This window comes from Bubalus bubalis, chromosome 15 (assembly GCF_019923935.1).
Source record: "Bubalus bubalis isolate 160015118507 breed Murrah chromosome 15, NDDB_SH_1, whole genome shotgun sequence".
Classification (NCBI taxonomy): domain Eukaryota; kingdom Metazoa; phylum Chordata; class Mammalia; order Artiodactyla; family Bovidae; genus Bubalus; species Bubalus bubalis.
This window is the reverse complement of record NC_059171.1, coordinates 76,122,398-76,147,699: the sequence shown is the minus strand read 5'-3', so window position 1 is coordinate 76,147,699 and position 25,302 is coordinate 76,122,398.

Below are 25,302 nucleotides of genomic sequence, written 5' to 3'. Positions count from 1 at the left end.
ATATCTGAGGTTATTGATATTTCTCCTGGCAATCTTGATCCAGCTTGTGCTTCTTCCAGCCCAGTGTTTCTCATAATGTACTCTGCATAGAAGTTAAATAAGCAGGGTGACAATATACAGCCTTGACACACTCCTTTTCCTATTTGGAACCAGTCTGTTGTTCCATGTCCAGTTCTAACTGTTGCTTCCTGACCTGCATGTAGGTTTCTCAAGAGGCAGGTCAAGTGGTCTGGTATTCCCATCTCTTTCAGAATTTTCCACAGTTTACTGTGATCCACACAGTCAAAGGCTTTGGCATAGTCAATAAAGCAGAAATAGATGTTTTCCTGGAACTCTCTTGCTTTTTCCATGATCCAGTGGATATTGGCAATTTGATCTCTGGTTCCTCTGCCTTTTCTAAAACCAGCTTGAACATCTAGAAGTTCATGGTTCATGTATTGCTGAAGCCTGGCTTGGAGAATTTTGAGCATTGCTTTACTAGCCTGTGAGATGAGTGCAATTGTGCGGTAGTTTGATGTCTGCATAGTGGTTAAAAAAAAAAAAAAAGCCATCTCATGAAGTAATGGACATCCTCTGTGTAGAGATGTTTAAACAATAAATCCAGCTACCCAGAAGACATTGTAAAAGATATGTGTTGGTCTATATGTCTCCATAATCACCTTAAATCCTGAGATTTTAGGTAGAATTGTAGTGGCATGCAATTATTCCAAATATTTATTGGGAACAAAGTGAAAGTTGCTCAGTCGTGTCTGACTCTTTGTGACCCCATGGACTGTAGCCCACCAGGCTCCTCTGTTCATTGTATTCTCTAGGCAAGAATACTGGAGTGAATAGCCATTCCCTTCTCCAGGATCTTCCCAACCCAGGGATTGAACCTAGGTCTCCCACATTGTAGGCAGATTCTTTATGGTGTGAGTTACCAGGGAAGCCCCACTGGGAACAAAGGTAAGGAATGAAATTTTTTTTAAAAGACTTTTTCATTTTTATTTGTTTATTATTAATTTATGTGACTACAGTTTTCTAATTTTCATTTTCCCTTCATTCTTCTTTAAAAATGACATGCTGGGCCCACTCATCTAGTGGACTCAGTTCTCTATTTTTTTAATTTATTAATATTTTAAATAAAATTGTCATGTAGTTCAGACAATATCATCTGAATTTTATGGAGGACAATTTCATTCATTTATGAATTGGCTAATTTACTGTCATGGAGGCTAAAGTTCAACAAAAGAAAAGAGGCATTTAATTTGGGAAGAAGAGACTTTGGGTTGGAAGGCAGGGTGTGCATGCTTAATAACAAGTCCCTGAAAGACTATTGCCACTAGCTACAATTTCAGGAGCACTGATGCTAAGCACGTCCATTGCAATATGTCATTTTTTTCCTATACTCAGTGAGCAATAAACCACCCCAACCCAAATAAGAGGATGCAAAGGATACAGAGGTTAAGTAACTCTGACAAGTCCACGCAATGGGAAAGTTTAGGTTTGAACTCAAATACATTCTTCCAAGTTACAGAGTCTTCATCACTAAGCTGTCTGCTAATGAGTAAAACTTGAACCAACAGGAGTTTTCAGAAGCTGTCTTTGCTGGCCCTCAGGAATATGAGAAAAGAGAAGTTATCTATTTTAATGAATATTACTGGATTTTATTTAGCAAAAGCATTTCATTTTGAAAACATACAGACATGTTTTGGAGAAACTGTTACTGATTCTTTCCAATTCTGGAAATGAAATTTCATATAATGATGTATACTGAGAGTTATCAGAGTACTAAATAAAATTATATTTACTTAGAAGAATTAATCTAAACTAGAACAAATTCACCAAATTAGAAAAATTCTAAAAACCTAAATATGTTTTTAAAATATTTATGATGACAAAATATGGTTTGGAACTTTTGAATGATTGCTTGCTCAAACAAAATGGAGAGCACAAAGCTGGATTCCCCTGTGGATGACAACAAAAACCCAGTGGACGCATAAGAAAAGTATTGTGACTCCTTTCTGCATGGGGCGCTCCACAGCATTAGTAACTGAGTTGTTGCTTGTAAACTGTTGAAATCACTGTCAGAAGAGAAATACAAGCAGATAGCAGCTTAGTGAGCTGCAGGGACCTGAGTGGGCACAGACGTTCCCTGACATTCAGATTCACCTGAAGCCTCAGTGTCTTAATATTTAAAATATATGCCATAAATGGAAAGGAAGTTTAAAAGGGGGGATATATATGTATATCTATGACTGATTCATTTTGCTGGACAATAGAAACTAACGCAGCATTGTAAAGCAACTATTCTCCAATACAAATCGATTTAAAAAATAATAAACTTCCCCAGTGAATGTAACAGGTAAAAATAAATAAATGAATGAATAAAATAAGATAGGTGCCATGAAACATGTGGCTGTATGATGCTCCTTCAAGCCCAAACATACATACTAGGAGGGTAGGATTTCATGTATGTGTGAAAATGTATTTCAGTGGTTTCCAAGAAAGATTGTGTGTGGTGGTCGTGAAATTACTAAAAGGCATCCTGGAATTATTTTCAATAATTTAAACAACCAAATGTAACAGCATATTTAATCTTTAAAAAAAAAAAAAAACTCCCTAAGTGAAATACCAAGTTATTTCATCTTGGCTGCAATTATCACAGTTTGGTGTGGCAACCTCAATTCTCCCCTCTGACCAAGAAATCTAGTAAATAGCATGTATGTCTGATTAACAGTAAAAATATAGAATTAAGACACCATAAAACTATTTAAAAGGGCTTAGTTTTTGTATTGGGTGTATTTGCTTTTAATAAATAGAGAACTTGGTTCTGGTATATGTACAGTGAGCCTGCTACTGTTACTGTGCATTTCTTCCTGAAAATTATTTTATATTTTAAAAATCATACCTGTATTTGCTCCAGCATTCTATCCCTGAGGACCTAGGTATAGAAAATAATATGAAAGGAAAAACTACATACATGGGAATGCCCACTTTCTCTGGAACATTATACATGAAGGAGAACATAAATAACCATGTGGGAACTGGTTAAACCAACTCTGTGTAAGCATTCCTTGCAATGTTGTGCAGGAATTGCAAATGTTAATTAGAAGTAGCATATAGAAAACTAGAAAATATTTTTTATATAATGTTTAAAATTAAAAAGTAGATAAAATTACATATGCATTGCTTATAACTATGCAAAATACACATAGAGAATAGACTGGAAGGGAAAACAAAACATAAAATAATTTTTAAAAATAAGTGTATATTCCAAAATATGCACCTAGAGTGTGCATATTCATATAGAAAGGCTGGAGTGGAAAATTCAGATCTGGAACTAATTTTTTATGGCATGGATCCATGGGGGTCACAAAAAGTCAGACACTATTGAGTGACTAACACACACACACATTAGTAATAGTATTGTCTCTTTTGAATTAGTGTGAAGATCAGTGTGGTTCTTTTTTAAATTAGTGTGGATATTATTTATCAGTGTATGTATTTCTCTTACTGTTTTCAAATGCTTGTGATGCCTTTATATTAGTTTTATAAGTAAAATATGAAAGTAAAATTGGAAATTGTTCATTTGCATATACATATTTTGGTTAGCAAAAGATTGTAAAATATGGGGACTGTTTGAAGGATTATTGTATAATGTATGATGTAGGGAAAATGGACAAAGTGTTTACATTTTCTGTGTCCTGGGACTTCTGTTATTGACTTGTATTTGGCAAGAAGTTTTTGCCTCCAGATTCCCACACCGTGTCTGGCTCAGAGATAGGGCTCAATATTTGCTAAATGAGCAGTATCAGCTTCTAAACCCCTCACCATTCGAGATTCAAATTATAGGAGTGAAGGACGTGCCTGGACCCACAGCGGGGGTCACAGTGGCCATACAAGAACGAAGCCCAGGTTTCCCCACATTCTTCCACAGTGATGGATTCATTGCACTAAACCCACGTCTTCCACAAAGATAGTTTTCCCTGTAGTGACATTATCATCAGGAAATTTTCATCTATTCTGGAAAAAGACCTTCATTAAAATTTAATACTCTCCTCCAGGTGAGAATACTTGGCACTTCAAACCTCATGATGGTTTCTAGCTACAAAAGACGAGCTGCCCTTTCAAATTATGCCAAAAAAAATTGACTTTATGTGTATCAAAGTTTATTACCAACTCCTAAATTCAATAGTAGTCATCAGGAGTCCAGTTCTTTCAATGGGTATCTGAGATTCTAAGTTCCCATATAATGTGGCACAGGACAGGGAAAAAAAAAAAAAGTCACCCTTCAAGTCTGGTCATCTCACTTAAAGGGCGTGAGAAAACTCAGATATTATACCCTTTCTGTATAAATAGATGTTCTTTTATATCATAATCCCAAAGGTCATACGTAGTTCATTGCGTTTACATCAACTGTCAATCATCTTCAAATAAATCACAATGAAATTAACAATTTATGTAAATCGTAGAGTTGAATGCCTGAAATAAGACACATTTTTAAAGTCTCATTGATTAACTTTTTGTAATAATACTCATTACAATTGTATAATGCATTGTCATTTACACAATGTCTTCACATGCATGCTTTCATTAAATTCTTCTAATAATCCTATGAAGTACAAATTTTAAATCTTATTACTTTACAAATGAAAAACGTTTAGGTCTCTAAGACATGTTTGAGAAAATTACTATAGAGTCCCAAGAAAAGAAATTAATTTTAACAGTAATTCCTACAATATTTTAAATGGGATTAGAGATAAATGTCTATGGTATTTTCCAAATATGTGCCAGGCATTGTGCACTGGGGATTATACCTTAAATAATACACATATAGACCATGTGTGTCACATATGTGTTCATATATTTTGCAAGTCAACAGGGAGACATTAGAAAAAAAAACAGATTAAAACTCACTAAATTTAACTATTTTAAACTATGATATAGCAGAAATACAGGGTACTATGGCAGTGAATTTTAAGGGACTGACTTGATCTGGGGTGAACAACAAAGATTTCCTTAACATAATTACTGAGGTTTGAAAGATACATGAAAATTTGCCAGGTGACTGTGCAGAGCAGCGTACTGAGAATATATCTTCAGTTGATGGAAATGACATGTGGGAAGTTTCTCAGAGAGGAGCATGGTGCATGGGAAAAGGGGAATGAACACAATATAGCCCTAGGCACACAGTGATAGGGAGCGTGGGATTGGTTGATGTTGGGGAGGAAAGCAGGATCCCGATGGAGCCTCCTTTACAGACCAAGTTAGGATATCAGCTTTTTCCTTACAGTGATGGGAGATCATTTTGAGCAAGGGAATGCCATGATTAACTTTGCATTTTTAAACAGCTCACTGTTACTTGTTGTGTAGAAACCAAGAAGAGCAAAAATAAACCATGAAGACAGGTCTGGAGACCATGCACAGGGAAACAGGTCCTTACCATATTTAAACCTAGCGGCCAACCTCACCCAAAACAGTGAGTACTAACTCTGTTGCAAGAAGCCAAGTGAGGATTCTGACAGGAGTCATCTCACAAGGAGGGATGAAGAACTTCAGACAAGAGAGGAAGCGACTCTCCTAAGATTCTTAGATACCCTGGCTTACATCCACAATGATGGCTGTTTTCCTTGATTTCCCCTTTATTTCTGGACACACCTGAGGAAAGGCATGTGTTAATCATGCTTTTTGATTATCTATTTCTTATGCTTTAACCATCACTTCATAGGAAATAGATGGGGAAACAGTGGAAACAGTGTCAGACTTTATTTTTCTGGGCTCCAAAATCACTACAGATGGTGATTGCAGCCATGAAATTAAAAGACGCTTACTCCTTGGAAGGAAAGTTATGACCAACCTAGATAGCATATTGAAAAGCAGAGACACTACTTTGCCAACAAAGGTTCGTCTAGTCAAGGCTATGGTTTTTCCTGTGGTCATGTATGGATGTGAGAGTTGGACAGTGAAGAAGGCTGAGCACCAAAGAATTGATGCTTTTGAACTGTGGTGTTGGAGAAGACTCTTGAGAGTCCCTTGGACTGCAAGGAGATCCAACCAGTCCATTCTGAAGGAGATCAGCCCTGGGATTTCTTTGGAAGGAATGATGCTAAAGCTGAAACTCCAGTTCTTTGGCCACCTCATGTGAAGAGTTGACTCATTGGAAAAGACTCTGATGCTGGAAGGGATTGGGGGCAAGAGGAGAAGGGGACGACAGGGGATGAGATGGCTGGATGGCATCACTGACTCGATGGACGTGAGTCTGAGTGAACTCCGGGAGTTGATGATGGACAGGGAGGCCTGGTGTGCTGTAATTCATGGGGTCGCAAAGAGTCAGACACGACTGAGCGACTGATCTGATCTGATCTGATGCTTTAACATCTGGCGCCTTGCTGACCTCGGAGAGGTTGCTCCTCTCAAGGTCCATCAATTTCTAAGGACATTACAGGACATGCCTGCAAGTGTACCTTTCATATGCAAACCAACCACACCCGGAGTGCCTTCTTTATGGGGCTCTTACACTTTGGGCCACTATTCATCTGTCTTAATCACCCAGGTCCAGGCACCAGAAGGTTTAACCAGATTCAGCCTCTACTCCCCAGAGTCTGCTGAAACGATTCAGATTAGCCCATCATAAACCGACTTACACTGCGTCCACAGTAAAGGCTCCTGCCCACCTTCTCTCTCTTCTCTCTCAGCCTCCAGACTGACCCTGGTGCTCCCAGCCCCAACCTGTGTGATCCCCTGTGCTGTGTGAGCCCCCTCCCTTGAGACTCTGAGTAGTGAACTGTCTTTTTAAAGGCAGCCATCTTCTCTGTTGGCTCCACCCTACCTGACTATGATAAAACCTGCAGTTTTGCAAACTTAACATAAATCTTTCAAGTGAAGCTCCACTTTCTGGCAAATAGTGTCCAGCATTCGCAGAGGGCATGCTAAGTGTTAGGCATTGTTCTATACACTTGGCACGCATTAACTCAGCTAATCCTCACAGAACCATGTTATTACTATTTAAGGGGTCTATCCTTACCCCATTTTACAGATGGCAAAGTTAAGGCACAGTGAAGTGAAGTGAGGACTTCCCAGGTGGCTCAGTAGTAAAGAATCTGCCTCCCAATGCAGGACACGTGGGTTTGATCCCTGGGTCTGGAAGATCCACTGGAGGAGAAAATGGCAACCCACTTCAGTATTCTTGCTGGGATATCCCCATGAATGGAGGATCCTGGTGGGAGTCCAGGGGGTCACAAAAGAATCGGACATGACTGAATGCCTGAGCATGCACACAGGAGGTGAAGTGACTCTCTACACCACACAGCTTGGAAGTGGAAAGCTCGTCTCCAAGCCCATTTCTGTCTGACTTCAAAGCCCTCTCTAATGACATGACAACTGATTCTTCTGAGGAATGTGGGGGAAAGAGTATAGAACCTTCTTCAGAGAATAAAGTGCATGAGAGAGGGAGAAAGTGCAGCTCTAGGAGTTGTCTATTCATGGGGCCATGGATGAGAAAATGGGAAAACAGGAGTCATAAGGGCAGTTGCACACACACCCAGATAGGAAAACTGTGCCCGGCAATGGAGACATAGAGGAATTTTCCTTAAATGAGCACCAGGGCCGATATGGTCACTCTCAGAGGCCGCATTTGCCAGTTCTAATTATCAGCATCGATGCTTTCTATCGGCAATTATCCAGGCTCAGGGAGCTGCCTCAGTAAATAATTGGAGGGCAGGGGGCCCCGGAAGGTTATTCACACAGGCACACTGGCTTTGCTCCCCAGCTCTGACTTGCAGTCAGCATGGCCTGAGTGGGAGCAATATGGGCCTCTGCAAATCTGGCCCAGGGCTGTTGAGCAAATTGCAAAGCTGATCTCTCTGCATTAAGAGAAGCCCATTAGCACAACGGAGCTATTGTAGCTGCCAGATCACTGGGTGCCTGGCCGAACCTGCCTGCTCTTCCTCCGAGGAGCCTGGCTCTCAGGGGATCTGGGTATGCCTTTGAGATGATCAAAGGGAAGTTGTTCTTCACTCACTCTGACTTCTCAGTGAAGGAGGACTTACCCAGTAAATTAAAACACTGGTTTTCCTCCTCTCACATCAAATGCATGGGGTTTTTCCCCTCCCTTGAAACAGTTCTGACATTAACTGTGCAGAGTTAGCACAGACCCCAGAAGTTAAGGGCTTGGTCCCACAGGACTGCCCTCACTTCAGATGGATGATCGCACGTCTAGGAGGTCACCCGTGCTTCTGGCTTATAGGCTATAATTTGGGGGTTCCTATAATCTTCCCCCCACCCCAAGCTTGATGGTTTGCTAGAATGGCTCACAAAAGCCAGGGAAATACTTTACTTGGTATCACTGACAAATTCCCAGGTGGCACAGTGATAAAGAACCCTCCTGCCAGTGCAGGAGATACCAAAGACGTAGGTTCAATCCCTGGTCAGGAAAGATTCCTCCAGAGTAGGAAGTGACAACCCACTCCAGAATTCTTGCCTGAGAAACCCGATGGACAGAGGAGTGTGATGGGCTATAGTCCATGCGGTCACACAGAAACAGACACGACTAAGCAACTGAGCACACACTGATTTGTTACAAAGGATACAACTCAGGAAAAGACGCTGATGTTGGGAAATATTGAAGGCAGAAGGAAAAGAGGGCAACAGAAGATGAGATGGTTGGGTGGCATCTCTAATTCAATGGACATGAACCTGGGCAAACTCTGGGAGATGGTGAGGGACAGAGAAGCCTGGTATGCTGCAGTCCATGGAGATGTGAAGGGTGACACAGGACTTGGTGACTGAACAACAGCCACAACAACTCAGAAACAGCCACATGGGAGAGATGCACAGGGCAAGGTTGTGGGCAGGGGCACAGAAATCCCGTGTCCTCCCCAGATACGTCCTCTCCTGAAACCTTGATGTGTTCACCAACTCAGAAACTCTCCAGGTGCCTTTGGTAAGGGTTCTTACGAAGGCTTCTTTACCCAGCCCAGTTGATTTAGGTGTTAATCGTTGATGAATAATTCAACCCCTGGCCCATCTCCCTTCCTTGGGTGGTGGGGGAAGGGGGGTGGCCCTGAAAGTCCCAAGCTTCTAATCATCTATAATCAAGTGGTAACCAACCCCTCATCTTTGGGTGCTTTCCAAAAGTCACCTCACTAACATAAACTCAGATGTGGATGAAACGGGTTGTTACAGATAACAAAAGACACTTCTTTCACCTTTATCACTCCAGAGCACCTCAGAAGCCAGGCAGGAAGACCAAGTATACATTTTTAATTATTTCATAATATGACATGGGATCAGAGGCACAGAATAGGAATAATTCAATTTCTTTTTAACACTTTTTGGGTGAGCTGTTCCATTGTCCCAGAAAATGTACCAAACAAGAGAAATATACAGATTAAAATCAGGATGTCTCTGGTATTGGCCAGTCATGGTTGGTGTGGTCCATGAACAGCTGGTGAAGTTGCCCTGCAGTCAGGACTGGGGAGAAGGCCTGGGAGACCTGTGTATGTAACAGCCTAACCTGGTATCACATGGTCAGTGGTAAGATAAAGAGTGTGATCCTTAGCCCAATCTGCTTCCTGTTTCTCAGACTTGTCTTTCAAATGTGGGAACCTAGGCTGTGTTTCCCTAGTACACCTTCTAGAATAAGCTTCAGATGTCCTCTGCTTCCACCAGCACCTTCCCACAAAACAGCCTGACTTCCCACTCTAAGACCAGGAAAATAAGGGAACTCTCTGGGGGTCCAGTGGTTAGTCTAAGTGTGTCGGTCACTCAGTCATGTCTGACTCTTTGTGACCCCATGGACAGTAGCCCACCAGGCTCCTCTGTCCATGGGATTCTCCAGACAAAAATACTGGAGTGCATTGCCATTCCCTTCTCCAGGAGATCTTCCTGACCCGGGGATAGAATTTAGGTCTCCTGCATTGCAGGCAGATTCTTTACTGTCTGAACTTTCACTTCCTGGGCTGAGCTTTCACTTCCTGGGCCCAGGTTCAATCCCTGGTTAGGGAACTAAGATCTCACAGGCCACAGGGCGTGTCCAAAAGAATATAAAGTAAAATCAGAAAAATGAACCATCTTATCCAACATACTGCCTCTGCATCTGACCCTTCTCCCACTTACTTTAATATCCACTTTTCTGAGCACGATTACTCTGGATATGAGAAACTTTTCTTTGCCTGTTTTTCATGGTGGAGAAACATCTCAAAGTCACCAACAATTTCTCTTTGTCTCTTTCTTTGCTTCTCAATGCTGTTTCTATTCTCATCATCCCTCCCACTTGGCTGTAATAAGACGTTTCCCAAGAAATCAGAATCGTTCTTCCTTCTGCCGTCTCCTCACGTCCTGTTCATCTGCTGGTTCGCCTCTCTTCTCTCCACAAGGTGTGTCTCTGTTGAATAAAGATGCTACATTTTCAGCAGCACTGAAATAGACACTGTGTTTCTGAAGCTTTTGAAAAGACAAGGTGGGTTGGCACCCAAACATTCCCCAGGCTTTGTGACTAGGAAAGCCGCATCTTTTTTCCTATTCAGCCAAGCCAAACACACTTTCTGTTTGCCTTTTAATTTACATCCTTCAGAAAAATAAATTGTAGTACACAATTCCTGAAAAGTGGGTGAAGAGTGATATTTTAATAAAATAAGATTGTGGGAGTGAATCACGGCTGCTAAGGACTGACAGGAGGAATGGAAGTAAAATGATTCTCTGATGTACAATTTAATTGCATGTTTCCTGGTTTTCTAGCATTTCCCATCTCTAGCATCCTGAGAACTTGTGCCTGAACCCAACACAAGTTCACCCACCTTCTCATTCTTACCTACAACCCCCGAGACATCTGTTATATAAACAGAGTGACACCAGTATTTAACAAACGTACAGTAACATTCATTTTGTTCCTTCAAATTATTTTCTGACAAAGACTATTTCACTCAAACCACAATGGACTGTTGTCTTTTTAGGAACTGTATCCTAAAAGATCCAGGGTTTCTACCCCATTGCTTCTTGCCAGCATTAGCTACTTAACTGGATCTCAGGTAATGAATTCAGAGCCAACTCCTGCATCTCATAGGAAGTATAGTTTCATCATTTTGTCATTATGTGTTTAATTCCCATGATGTTTTCAAGTATAATAAGATCACTTTATTCTCAAGATTGAGCTCTATCAACTTTTTCTTAACTACACATACTCTTTCAAAGCTTGGAAGATTGAAGACATCACTGGTGAAATTAAAAAGAAAATGCTGAAGAATGTTGAAACATTTGGAGGATAACAGTAGAGCTTTGAAGAAGACAATTTAAATGAGATGTCCAACTTTGAGTTGGTAAGTCCTTGAATGTTTAATTTGAAGATGCCAACCATCATACCCACAAAATTACTACAGGTATTGAAAGTAGACAGTCCTGGGGATTGAGCCTATCTATGACCTTGGAGAAGGAAATGGCAACCCACTCCAGTACTCTTGCCTGGAATATCACACGGACAGATGAGCTTGGTGCAGGCTACTGTCCATGGGGTCGCAAAGAGTCGGGCACGACTGAACGACTTCACTTTCACTATGACCTTGGAAAACTTCGTGGAATAGTTTATCTGAGCCTTGGTTTTCCAAAGTACGAAGTGGGAGTGATTGTGCACAGAGGGTAGAGTTATTGTGAGAACAGAGACACGAATGAACCTAGATCAGAGTTCACTCAGGAGAATAAAACCACAGCAAGTGTCTCAAATAGAGGGGACCAAGGACACATGATTGGCTGCCCAGGCACTGGAAAGCTGAGAGAGCAGATTAAAACTAGTAACTGCAAGTCAGTGTCTTCCCATGGAGCTGAGGGAAGAGAACGGATGAGGGATAGTACCAGAAACCTGAGCCTATACAGGGAATAGAATGTTCTGAGCTTCAAATGCCTGATTTCATTTCCCAAAGGACTGATGGGAGGAGGAGCATGGAACGTTCTTACAGCGGTGAAGAGTTGGACCCTTGGACCAGGCTGTCTGGGTTCAGATCCAGCTCTGGAACTTAACTTGCTCTGTGTCTTGAACAAACCATGTAACCTCTTGATTCTTTAACATGCACATTGGTGAAATGGGGACAAAAATACCACCCATCTCATAAGGACTCAGTGAAACAAAATATGCACCAGATATAATACATATAAAGTCTGACACGTGGTCAGTGCCATATGAGTTCTTTGCTAATATTGTTAGGAATATTATTTTACTGTCATCATCACTCATCTTTTAATCTTTTGGCAAAAGCCCCTTTCACACATGGAAACTGGAAGAATGTAAAGTAAATATTGTCTCCACTGAGTTGGCCTGTCCTTTCTGATCAGCTGTCCACCACTTGCTCATAAGCTCATGAAAGCGAGAATCCTTTCTTTTTTGTTGCAGTTTTCTATGATTGATAACACTGTTCCTGGTATAAGAGAGGGATGCCGTGAGCATTTACAGCCTGAATGAAATAGATGGAAACTCCTGATTTCTGATTTAGGCATCTGGGTAAATGGTGGTGTCATTCCTTTATTTAAGGCCATATTGAGAGAGATCAGGAAAAATTCAATATAGAGATGGAAGAGTATATAGATCAGGAAAAGTTCAACATATATAGAACTGGACAGTGTTGCCCAAAGAAAACATATGAAACAGGAAAGAGTGTGTGTGCATACATATAACTAGGCATATATATATATATATATATATATATATATATATATGCCTTTACTGTATGCTAGGCACTGTTTTAAACACTAAAACAATTGTGAAATAGAAGTAGATAAAACTTCTTGCTGTCACCGAGCTATGTGGGGCATTCTGACGATGAATGTGATAAAAGAGTGAGTTACATGGACTGTTTAGAATTAAGTAAGTGCCATGGTAGAGGTTGAAATTTTATTTATTTTTTAATTAAAGTATGGTATATTTACAATATTAGTTTCAGGTGTACAGCATAGTGATTTAGTATCTTTTTAGATTATATTCCACTAAAAATCATTATAAGATCACGGCTGTAATCCTTTGTGCTGTACAATAATCCTTGTTACTCATCTCTTTCATACACACCGGTTTGTATTTCTTACTCCCGTAACCCTAATGCACCCTCCCCACTTCCTGCTCCCCACTGGTTACCACTTGTTTGTTCTCTGTATCTGCGAGTCTGTTTCTGTTTTGCATATATGTTCACTTGTATTAATTTTTAGATTCATCATATGATGATATCATATAGAGGTTTAAACTTTGAACATGTTGATCAGTGTAGGCGTAAGTGAAGACATTGGCACAGACTTAGAAGTGAGGCAGTGGACCACATGGACGTCTGAAAGAAGATGAAATGACAAGTGTGAGCCCCCTGACACAGAAGCATAGCTCATTTGGTCTAGGATGAAGAAGAAGCCTCTGTGGACACTGCAGAGCAAGCAGGAGGGCAGTAGAAGATGAGTCAGTGAAGCAGAGAAAGCCCAGATGGCCAGGGCAGTGGATGCCCTTCTGAGGACATGGCTTCGTTCTGAGTGAGGCGAGGGGTGAGAGGGCTGAGTTGGGGCCTGAAGTGGACTCACATTTGAAAGGATCCTCTAGCCCACTGGTTCACAATAGCACTGTGCACAAGTGTAGATGCAGGAAGAGCAGGTGGAAAGTAGCTGCAAAGATTCTTGTAAGAGACAAAGGCTGGCTTGGACCCTAGTAGTAGCAGAGGAGTCAGAAATAGGTCAGATGTGGGTAAATATGAAAGCCAAGCCAAGTCAACAGGATTTACTCAAGGATTGGATGTGGATTATTAAAAAGAAAAAAAATGTCAAGGGTATCTCAGAAGTTTCTGACCTCCAATGCTCAAAGAATAGAGTTGCCTTTCATTGTGTGAAGAGCAGAACTGTGTGAAAAACTAGAATTTTCCCAGCTGTAAAACACATTGATATTTAAGGAAGGAAAAAGAAGACAAACCAATAAAGACCCTGAATGGAGAAGCCAGAAAAGGCAAAATAATATTGAACTATATTTCTAAAGAGAACAAGAAAGTCAATGATGGCTTAGTTCTTAAGAGGGAATATGGAATAGTATCAGCATTTTTCCAGGTTATCCCATTTAACCTGGTTTGTAGACACTGAATTTATCTCAACTAATGCAGAATAAGCTTTCCTTATAGAGAAGAGCCAAGGATTGGTGAGTGGATAGGTCAGCCTTGAAAATGACCCAAGGAAGAAAACATGAAAAGTGAGGGGAGAAAGAGCTTAAAACTTTATCACCCCAGGATTGTAGGGTGGTAATGAGGTCATCACTGAAGTGTGCTTTGCCTTCTGTGCCTTATGGTGGGAAATAACAAAATGTATACATAATGAAAATCTTTACAGGGAAAAAAAAAAGGCTTGGGACAAATTCATTGGTTTTCTATTACTCCTGAAACAAATTACCATAAACCAATTATCAAAGCAGCACAGATCTGTAATTACACTGTCCTAGACGTCAGGAATCCAAACTTAGTTTCACTGGGCTGAACTCGTGTCAGCAGGGTTGTGTCATTCTGGAAGCCCTTTGGGAGGATTGTTTCCTGCCTTTTCCAGCTTGTAGAGGCTCCCTGGTTCATTCATTCTTTGGCTCATGGCCCCTTCCCTCCAGTTTCAAGAGAGCTTCGTAGCATCTTCTCATCTCCTCTGTCTCTTAGCCCTGCTTTCTTTTCAACAGTCCCCTTCTATCCCACAATGGGTCTCCATGAAGAAGGAATTCATAGGGGCTGGACTCCATCTTGGGCCTGTTCATTCTGATCATGGTCGGCCACCTTTCCAATGGACTCTGAACTCTGTGTTTGCTGCTGCTGCTGCTAAGTCGCTTCAGTCGTGTCCGACTCTATGCGGTCCCATAGATGGCAGCCCACCAGGCTTCCCGTCCCTGGGATTCTCCAGGCAAGAATACTGGAGTGGGTTGCCATTTCCTTCTCCAATGCATGGAAAGTGAAAAGTGAAAGTGAAGTCGCACAGTCGTGTCCGACTTTTAGTGACCCCATGGACTGCAGCCCACCAGCCTCCTCCATCCATGAGATTTTCTAGGCAAGAGTACTGGAGTGTGGTGCCATTGCCTTCTCCAGAACTTTGTGTTTAGTACCTATGAAAACAACAACAGAAGGATAAGACCCCCTCCACACAGGGGAACCTTGAAGATCGTATCTAGGTTACTCATTGTCTAAGAGAAAACATACACTAATCACCCCTTCCTCCAGACAGGCCATAAATTTTTCTGTATCTATCGGAGTGTAACCTCGGGTTTATTGATTATTGGCTAATTGTTTGACTGAGCACATGAGCACATAGCACATGAATGATGGGGTTATTGGGATTGTAATTTCCTTGGTTTATGTAAGTCTCAAGGAATTTGGAGTGGTGGGTTCAGACACATACACACGGGGTATAAAAGATTTTCACAAATGCTGGTCGGGGTCCTTGGCTAAGAAGAGACTCTGCCTTGGGTCCACTGGTGTAATAAACTGCACTCCACTATCTGCATTGTCCTTCTGAGTGAGTTTGTTTCCCAGAACGCGTGGCTACAACATCCAGACTTCATGCAGAATATCACAATGAAACCAAGACTAGGCATCAGCAGTGAGCATGGAGTTTTCTTCATAATAGTCATCGGAGACAGAAGTTGTCCTAATTCTCTGTCCAGCTGGGTCTTGGGTTCTTTGAGAAGCAGGGATGAGTAGCCTGGTGGGGGTAGGGGAACTGGCATGTAAGCCACTGTTTCAGAGCCAACAGCCTCCAGGAACTGCAGGGATGCAATGGTGCCCAAAGGGGTTGTCAAGGAGGAAGACATTTTCCTCCACGCTTTTAGATTCTTCTGGCTGATCTATGAAATTGGCATGAGACAAATTACTAGGAGAAAACCAAACAGAGGCTCAATAACACACATACATGGGAGAGACCCAGGAAAACAGTAGCTCACCAAATGGCCAAAACCTTCACCTTAATACCATCTTCAGCTAAAGACAAAAGAGAATATTGGGGATGATGGTTGGGGACCTCACAGAGCAGGAAGGCAATTGACATAGAGATGAAAAAGAAAATGGTAAATTAATGTTTGCTGGGCTGGGCTGAGACAATGGACACTGAGAGGAATTTTAACAAAAGACAATTTGCCAGGTTCCTCCCTGTTTACAGGCTTCCCTGAAAGCTCAGTTGGTAAAGAATCTGCCTGCAATGCAGGAGATCCCAGTTTGATTCCTGGGCTGGAAAGATCTGCTGTAGAAGAGATAGGCTACCCACACCCCAGTATTCTTGGGCTTCCCTGGTGGCTCAGCTGGTAAAGAATCCACCTGCAATGTGGGAGACCTGGGTTTGATCCCTGGGTTGGGAAGATCCCCTGGAGAAGGGAATGGCTACCCACTCCAGTATTCTGGCCTGGAAAATTTCATGGACTGTATAGTCCACGGGCTCTCAAAGAGTCAGACGCAACAGAGAGACTTTGACTTTGACTTTCACTGTCTACACCTGGGTCACACGGGTGTTACCTCTGGTGACAATGCCCTTCCTGGAATGGGCGTTGCAAAGAGTCTTCAGTTTTTGCAACCACAAGGAGGCAACAATACTGTAGTGAGTTGCTATTCCCTTCTCCAGGGCATCTTCCCAACACAGGGATCAACCTCATTATAGGCAGTTTTTTTTACCATCTGAGTCACTAGGGAAGATCCCAGTAGGGGAGAGGGTCAAAAATTTTTTCTGTCTTTTGGGTCTGGATCATTTTCAGCTCAAAATAATCTGCATGCCCAGGAGATATTTGGGGGTGGCGAATTTTGCTCCTCTCTGGGATATTTAGCAACTAAGATGAAGAAGTGAGGAAGGCTGAAGCAGTGACCAAAAGAAAAAAAAAAAGCATTCTGTTTACCACTCCTACATGTGGCACTAAATGTGTGAAAACTGATAGACAAGAGCAAAGGAATATACCAAGAACCATGGGTAAAAACAGTGATATTGACATGCACACAGCTATATAAAATAGATGATTAATAAGGACCTACTGTATAGCACAGGGAGCTCTACTCAATACTCTGTAGTGACATGTATGGGAAGAGAGTCTATAAAAGAGTGGATGTATATGTATATGTGTAACTGATTCACTTCCTGTACAGCAGAATATAACACAACATTGTACATCATCCATACTCCAATACAAATTAATTTAAAAAACAAACAAAAAACCAGGTAGAGGTGGTCAGACCTCTGCAGCAGAGAAACCCCTTCCCAGCTGAGCAAAACTAAAAATCATAATTAAAGTGAGTTCAGTGTGCAGGAGTCAGAATCCATCATGAAATTAGAACCCACAAAAGCAAATTCCACCCAAATATTGCAGGTAAGTTAGAGGCACAGTATGCTTGCCTTTACCCAGGCAACTTGCACCTAAGGACAGAGAAAACCTCATCACTCCAAGGACGATGTATAGAATATCCTATTCATTCATTTTTAATTCACTGTTATACCCACAAAATCTGCTAAGTATAAGCAGGTGATGAGCCACAGAAATCTATGAGAAAACCCAGATCTTGGGGCTCATAGCTTGTCTGGTTGCTCAGAAATGTGACCCAGTTCCTAAAACATTCCTGAGTCCTGGGAGTCTGCAGCTCAGAAGTACAAGTGAAGGTGTGAGTGAACTAAAGCAGGAGGCGGAGGTGTGAGAGAGACCGGCTCATCTCACTGTGTCTGCAAATCCCATCACTGTGCAGGTGCTCTAGGCTTATGGGAAAGCCCCTAACAGCCCTCCAGATGCATGACCGAAAATGCTAAGTCACCTGCCTCTATCCTTACCTAGCTCTGTCTCTGAAAACAAGTTCATGGGGTTCTCAAGCAAGAACACTGAAGTGGTTTGCCATTCCCTTATCCAGTGGATCACTTTTTGTCAGAACTCTCCACCATGACCCATCCGTCTTGGGTGGCCCTATATGGCCTGGCTCATAGTTTCCTTGAGTTAGACAAGGCTGTGGTCCATGTGATCAGATTGGTTAGTTTTCTGTGATTGTGGTTTTCAGTCTGGCTGCCCTCTGATGGAGAAGGATAAGAGGCTTATGGAAGCTTCCTGATGGGAGAGACTGACTAAGGGGAAAACTGGGTCTTGTTCTGATGGGTGGGGCCATGCTCAGTAAATCTTTAATCCAATTTTCTTTTGATGGGTGGGGCTGTATTCCCTCCCTGTTATTTACCTGGGGCCAAACTATGGTGGAGATAATGAAGATAATGGTGGCCTCCTTCAAAAGGTCCCATGCACGTACTGCTAGACTCACTGCACCCAACCCTGCACCAGGCCACCACTGACCCAGGCCTTCACTGGAGACTCCTGGACACTTCCGGGCAAGTCCAGGCCAGTCTTTTGTGGGGTCACTGCTCCTTTCTACTGAGTCCTGGTGCACACAAAGTTCTGTTTGTGCCCGCCAAGAGTCTATTTCCTCCTCCTGTGTAAGTTCTGGCAGCTCTATGGTGGGGTTAATGGTGACCTCCTCCAAGAGGGCTTATGCCATACCCAAGTCTGCTATACCCAGAGCTCCTGCCCCTGCGACAGTCCACTGCTGACCTGTACCTCCACAGGAGATGATCAAACACAGCTCTGTAGGGTCTCTGAAAAGGCAGAGGAATCAGAGATCAAATTGCCAATACCCATTGGATCATCAAAAAAGCCAGAGAGTTCCAGAAAAAATATATATATATTTCCACTTTATTGACTATGCCAAAGGCTTTGACTGTGTGGATCACAACAAACTGGGAAATTCTTCAAGAGATGGGAATACCAGACCACATGACCTGCATCTTGAGAAATCTGTATGCAGGTCAGGAAGCAATAGTTAGAACTGGACATGGAACAACAGACTGGTTCCAAACAGGGAAAGAAGTATGTAAAGGCTGTATATTGTCACCCTGATCATTTAACTTATATTCAGAGTACATCATGAGAAATGCTGGGCTGGATGAAGCACAAGCTGGAATCAATTTTGCTGGGAGAAATATCAATAACCTCAGATATGCAGATGACACTACCCTTGTGGTAGAAAGCAAAGGAGAACTAAAAAGCCCCTTGATGAAAGTGAAAGAGGAGAATGAAAAATTTGGCTTAAAACTCAACATTCAGAAAGCTAAGATCATGGCATCTGGTCCCATCACTTCACGGCAAATAGATGGGGAAGCAGTGGAAATAGTGACTGACTTTATTGTTTTGGGCTCCAAAATCACTGCAGATGGTGACTGTAGCCACGAAATTAAAAGATGCTTCCTCCTTGGAAGAAAAGTTATGACCAACCTAGACAGTATATTAAAAAGCAGAGACATTATTTTGCCAACAAAAGTCTGTCTAGTCAAAGCTATGCATTTTGCAGTAGTCACGTATAGATGTGAGAGTTGGACTATAAACAAAGTTGAGCACCAAAGAATTGATGCTTTTGAACTGCAGTGTTGGAAAACACTCTTGAGAGTCCCTTGGACTGCAAGGAGATCCAACCAGTCCATCCTAAAGGAAATCAGTCCTGAATATTCATTGCAAGGACAGATGCTGAAGCTGAAACTCCAATACTTTGGCCACCTGATGCGAAGAGCTGACTCATTTGAAAAGACCCCAATGCTGGGAAAGATTGAAGGCAGGAGGAGAAGGGGATGACAGAGGATGAGATAGTTGGATGGCATCACTGACTCAATGGACAGGAGTTTGAGTAAACTCTGGGAGTTGGTGATGGACAGGGAGGCATGGCGCGATGCAGTCCATGGGGTCACAAAGAGTCGGATACAACTGAGCCACTGAACTGAACTACTGAAAACAAACAAACAAAAACCAAATAAATCAATAGCAAATAACTCACCTTCAATCATCCCTTGTCCTCCTCCCTCAGAAGCCTCCCCGCATTTGGTCAGAGTCACTGTGCTGCAGAGGAGGTGAGGAAACCTCTAAGTGTTATGAGTAACAAGGGGGATAACTAACAACATTAATGTTCTAAGGTATTCTAAAAGCTGTGTATATAGCACATTTAGTTCAATTCCATCAATACACAATCAATGAGGAAACTAGTGTTATTACCTCATTGCATGGCATGGCTGTGTTGGACCTTGGATTCAAACCAGTCTAAAAACATTTAAGAAGCACGTATAAAATCAGCATTTATCTTGCTATTGCCTGGCTCTGCTTCTAACAAAAGAGAACTAAAGAGACATGGTTCCAAATAAGAAGGCATGATTTTGGCTTTGCATAATTGACATCGTTATCTGTCAGGTGGCTTGACTCAGCCCAGGGGCCATTATAAGATCATTAGGAAAGGCGAGCCCTAGGTCCCGAAGGCCAATCACTGGTGCTCTAATCTCAGGAGAAGCAGCGTCCCTGACAGGGGCCTCGGGGAGAAATGTATTGAAGCAGAGAGAAGAGTGTAATGAGTGAATCAAGGTGGGAAAATCGCTGCCTGCGCACCAGTGAACAGGATCATTTCCGTGAAGATGCAGATGAGCTCCAGGGCAGCCTCCCCACCGCCCTTCTCTTCTTATCCCTGGTCCCACAGCAGCAGCTGTCCGAGATGTCAGAGAGATGTCAGAGAGCTGAGCAAGGACAGGGGCAGAGGAAGGGAAGGTGTCCCTGACATCAACAGGCAGGCTCGAATCAGCAGATGCCAGCCTACCCCAGAGTCCCTCCCACCACTGACACGGCGACCGTTAGGGTCAGAGTCTCGTGCGTTTGTTTCAAGAACACAAACTTTGCTTAGAATAGGAATGGGACTTGAGGAAGAGAATGAGAACACAGCCTCCTAATTGCAGCAGAATCTAATTTTAAAATCTCCTTTTCAGTAGGCATCTGGATGTGCTGTTTTAATGCGACCAATTACCTGGGGTCTATTTCCTGCCCAGCAGCCTATGGAGAGAAGTACTGGAGGAGAAAATGATGTAATGAGAAGCAGGCCTAGGACAAGCCTAAGTGTCTTGCACAAAAGCATACTGGCTGCAGCAAGGGGCTCCTGATTACCACACATCTCAGAAAACCTTGGCACTGGGCTGATCCAAATTAGATGCCAACATCGGGGAACATTTCTTTTCCATGCATTTTTTTTTCTTTCCTCTTCAGAGTGATTAGATGTTGAACGGTAAAAGGAAAATATTTTAGTCGTGTTACATTTTGTAAAGAACACCTTGAAATCACCATGGCTGGATAAGCCTGGTTCACCCCTGCTCTAATGTTTCCCAAACCATCTTTTACCAGAATGGTGAACATCTTGCAATGGCTGGTCTATGAGATAGATCGTTTCAATGATGTTTTGCAGTATTATCATACTCAGCATGCCAAGGCACACAGAAGTTAGGGAATTCACTACAAAACAGTTTGTAATCAAGGTTTACCTTTATCAAGGTGCACTGTGCCCCATGCATGGGGATAGTCACTCTGCAGAGATGGCGCTTCTGAAACCCACGAGCAACCTCTTGAAGGGAGTAACATTATCATTTTTTTATAGATAAGGAATCATAGACTAAGACGGATTAAATAGCTTATTTAAACTCATACAGGGGCTTCCCTGATGGCTTAGCGGGTAAAGAATCTACCTGCAATGTAGGAGACACAGGAAATGTGTTCAATCCCTGGGTCGGGAGATCCCTGGGAGAAGAAAACCCACTCTAGTATTCTTGCCTGGGAAATCTCATGGACAGAGGAGCCTGGCCAGCTGCAGTCCATGGGGTCGCAAAATGATCAGACATAACTAAGTGACTGAGTACTCAAGCCACACAAACTCATACAAATAGAAAGGGACTCAGGACAGGAGTGTGGGCAATATAACTATAGGGCTCCTTCTAAAGTTCATGCTGGACTGCTGCTGCTGCTGCTGCTAAGTCGCTTCAGTCATGTCCAACTCTGTGCGACCCCAGAGACGGCAGCCCACCAGGCTCCCCCATCCCTGGGATTCTCCAGGCAAGAACACTGGAGTGGGTTGCCATTGCCTTCTCCCTGTGCCGGACTACTGGTTCACAAAGACCAGGCTGGAACCTGGTGCCTCTGCATTGAGGTATGTTCCCATCACATGCAATAATTTCCTTAAATCTGTGATCCACACCATGATGTAAACAGAGCTGGCACCGCTGCCTTCATTTTACTGAAAGGAACTTGAGATGGAGAATCACTGAGTTGTTAATTATAAGGTCATGTTGATGCAACTTTAGAGTCTCCAACGTTTAATTCTCAAAGCCCTGAGAAGCAGGAGGTTCATTATTATCTCAACTTCATTAGATGTGGAAACAGGGCTCTGAGAGGTCAAGTAAAATACCAAGGTTCAGACACACAGGTGTAGGGATGCCAGGATTGAATTTCTTCTCTCCTCACTCCATCTCTTTTTCCCCTCTCTCCCCTGAGGGCAGCACCTGGAGTATTAGAAGTTCAGTGGGCAGCTGCTAACTAAATACATAATAAATAACTTATGTTCTCTTGCACTGTTTAGAACGGGGCAAAGACATTTGGCTTAATGTATCTAAAACACATCTTTACTTATTTATTACAAATCATGGAAGCATAAATTTTCCTCTCCTTAATCTGTCAACATACATTTTGGCTTATTATGCTATAAATCTCTTTTCTATCTGGAAGAACTGTGCAACCATTCCACAAAGGTAACAAACGTACCCACTGCTGGTGAGATGTTTGTCCTTCAACCCCACACGGGGTTTTAATTTGAAGACAGCAGGCTCCAAAATCATCCTGCAGACAGATAGTTGAGCATTTTGTTTCACAAGAGCAGACCTGTAAGGAGGTCCTGAGGGCAGCCTGTGTTACCCTTCTCATTAAATTGCTCAAGCCATTGGTGGTGCTTGTGATGACTTCAGACCTCTACCAAGCTGTGCTTTTCAGTTCGGTACTATGCAGAAATAAAGCTGATTGGGAGCACACACGATGTACCATATTATGCTAGGTTTGGGTTGGGGTGAAAAATAAATAAGATACGGGCACTGTTGAATAGAGTCTTCCCATCTGAGTGATCGCAGGGAAAGTTCCAAGAGATATTCAGGAGATGCATGACAAGACAAGTAAGCAGTGAGAGTCTGCAAGGTATAAACTCTAGTGGGAGGCTAGAGGGAAAAGATCATTATGTGGTGAGGTTAGGTTACATTCTTTGACATGAATAAGCTGCCCAGAGAAGAGGTAAGGAAGACATCACAGTGGCACAGTTGAATTAGCAAGGCCATTTGTTGTTCTTCAGTTGCTCAGTCGTGTCTGACTCTTTGCAACCCCAGGGACTGCAGTACACCGGGCTTCCCTGTCCTTTGCTGTCTCCAAGAGTTTGTTCAAACTCATATCCATTGAGTTGATGATGCTGTCTGACCATCTCATCCTCTGTCGTTTCCTTCTCCTCATGCCCTCAACTTTTCCCAGCATCAGGGTCTTCTCCAATGAATCAGCTCTTCATATCAGGTGGCCAAAGTATAAAGCTTCAACTTAAGCATCAGTCCTTCCAGTGAATATTCAGAGTTGATTTCCTTTAAGACTGAAGGCAGGAGGGGAAGGGGAAGACAGAGGAGAAGTTGGATAGTTGGATGGCATCACTGACTCAATGGACATGAGTTTGAACAAGCTCTGGGAGATAGTGAAGGACAGAGAAGCCTGGCATGCTGTAGTCCATGGGGTCACAAAGAGTCAGACATAGCTCAGCAACAGAACAACAACAACAGGATTGACTGGTTTGATCTCCTAGCTGTCCAAGGGACTCTCAAGAGTCTTTTCCAGCACTACAGCTCAGAAGTATCAATTCTTCAGTGCTCAGCTTTCTCTGTGCAATGCCATGGAGTCAAATCATGTAGATGTGGTGAAGGATAGGAGTGCCGGGTGGCTGTAGTATGAGTATGTACAGGTAACACACTGCGCAAATTGGGAAACCAAGTCGAGGATGTTACAGAGCCACGAATATCATGCTAAGGAGTGAGTCTTGTATAAACGTCTCCCAGTCTTACATAGGCAACCACTGATTCCTGGGTCTCTCATTTCCAACAGGTAGCCTTTATCCTACTGCACAAGTATTTTCCATTCCACCTCACATATCCATTTTTAGTCCTTCTCTGCCCTGCGCTATGCTCCCTCAAGCTGATCTTTAGAGACTGAGTCATCCAGACTCTCTTGCATTTGAGCTTCCCATTGGTTGTGGCCAGTGTAAGTCATGGACTGAGGATCAAGGGCAGAAGAGGGGATAGGAGAAAGTACCCCCTGCCAGCTCTCACCCCTGCTGGGCTGTGGTCAGCACTGATTACAGTCCTCTGAATAAGATCACAGCTAAGCTCACTCAGCACTAGTTTACTGGAGACTGAGAGGTTTCTCCAGACTTGCCATAGAAAACTGGGAAAGGCCCAAGCTAAGCAGGGTAAGTCAGTTGCCCTGGCCAACTCCTGTCTGGTGGCCTCTCTCCTGTAGATGCATCTATTACTGCATCCTGAAGTCTCCCTGGGCTCTGACCATTTCAGTGGCTTTCCTCAGTGCTAGTGTCCAGACACTTCCCTGTCCCTCATCAGTTCCCATCACTTTGCCCACTTCAGGAGCAGTCCCTCTATCTCCCTCTTTTCAACAAACTCAATTCCTCCTTTGAATGTGATGTCTACTCCCTGCTAGACTTTGACTGATATGCTTAGAATTTTCCACAATCCATATTATACTTTATTGAATCCACCTTCTTTAAAAATCTCTACCATCAAGAGGGATTCTTTCATCTGACTCCTGGAAAGGCAGTGTTGTTTTTATTCAGTTGCTAAGTTGTGTCCAACTCTTTGTGACCCCATGGACTCCAGCACACCAGGCCTCCCAGTCCTTCATTATCTTATCTTCTGGAGTTTGCCCAAGTTCATGTCCATTGAATCAGTGATGCTATCTAACCATCTCATCCTCTGCCACCCTCTTGTCCTTTTGCCTTGTAGTAGGTGGCGAAGTAGGGGCTTACAAGCAAAATGTGAGCTCCCAGGTTTTATGGTGGTTGAGAATAAGCTTTTCCATCACTATGGGTTCTTTGTCTATAAAATGAGAATCATCACATTCATCTGATGTACTTAGTATGGGATTTAAAAAGCAGAGTGAACATAAAATATGTAGGTCCATGATTTAGCTCCTGTTATAAAGCACATTTAACAAGATTCCTGGGTTGGGAAGACAGCTAACACTTATGGATATATAGGCATATTTAGTTGGAAAAGACCCTGATGCTGGGAGGGATTGGGGGCAGGAGGAGAAGGGGACGACAGAGGATGAGATGGCTGAATGGCATCACTGACTCAATGGATGTGAGTCTGAGTGAACTCCGGGAGTTGGTGATGGACAGGGAGGCCTGGCGTGCTGCGATTCATGGGGTCACAAAGAGTCAGACACGACTTAGCAACTGA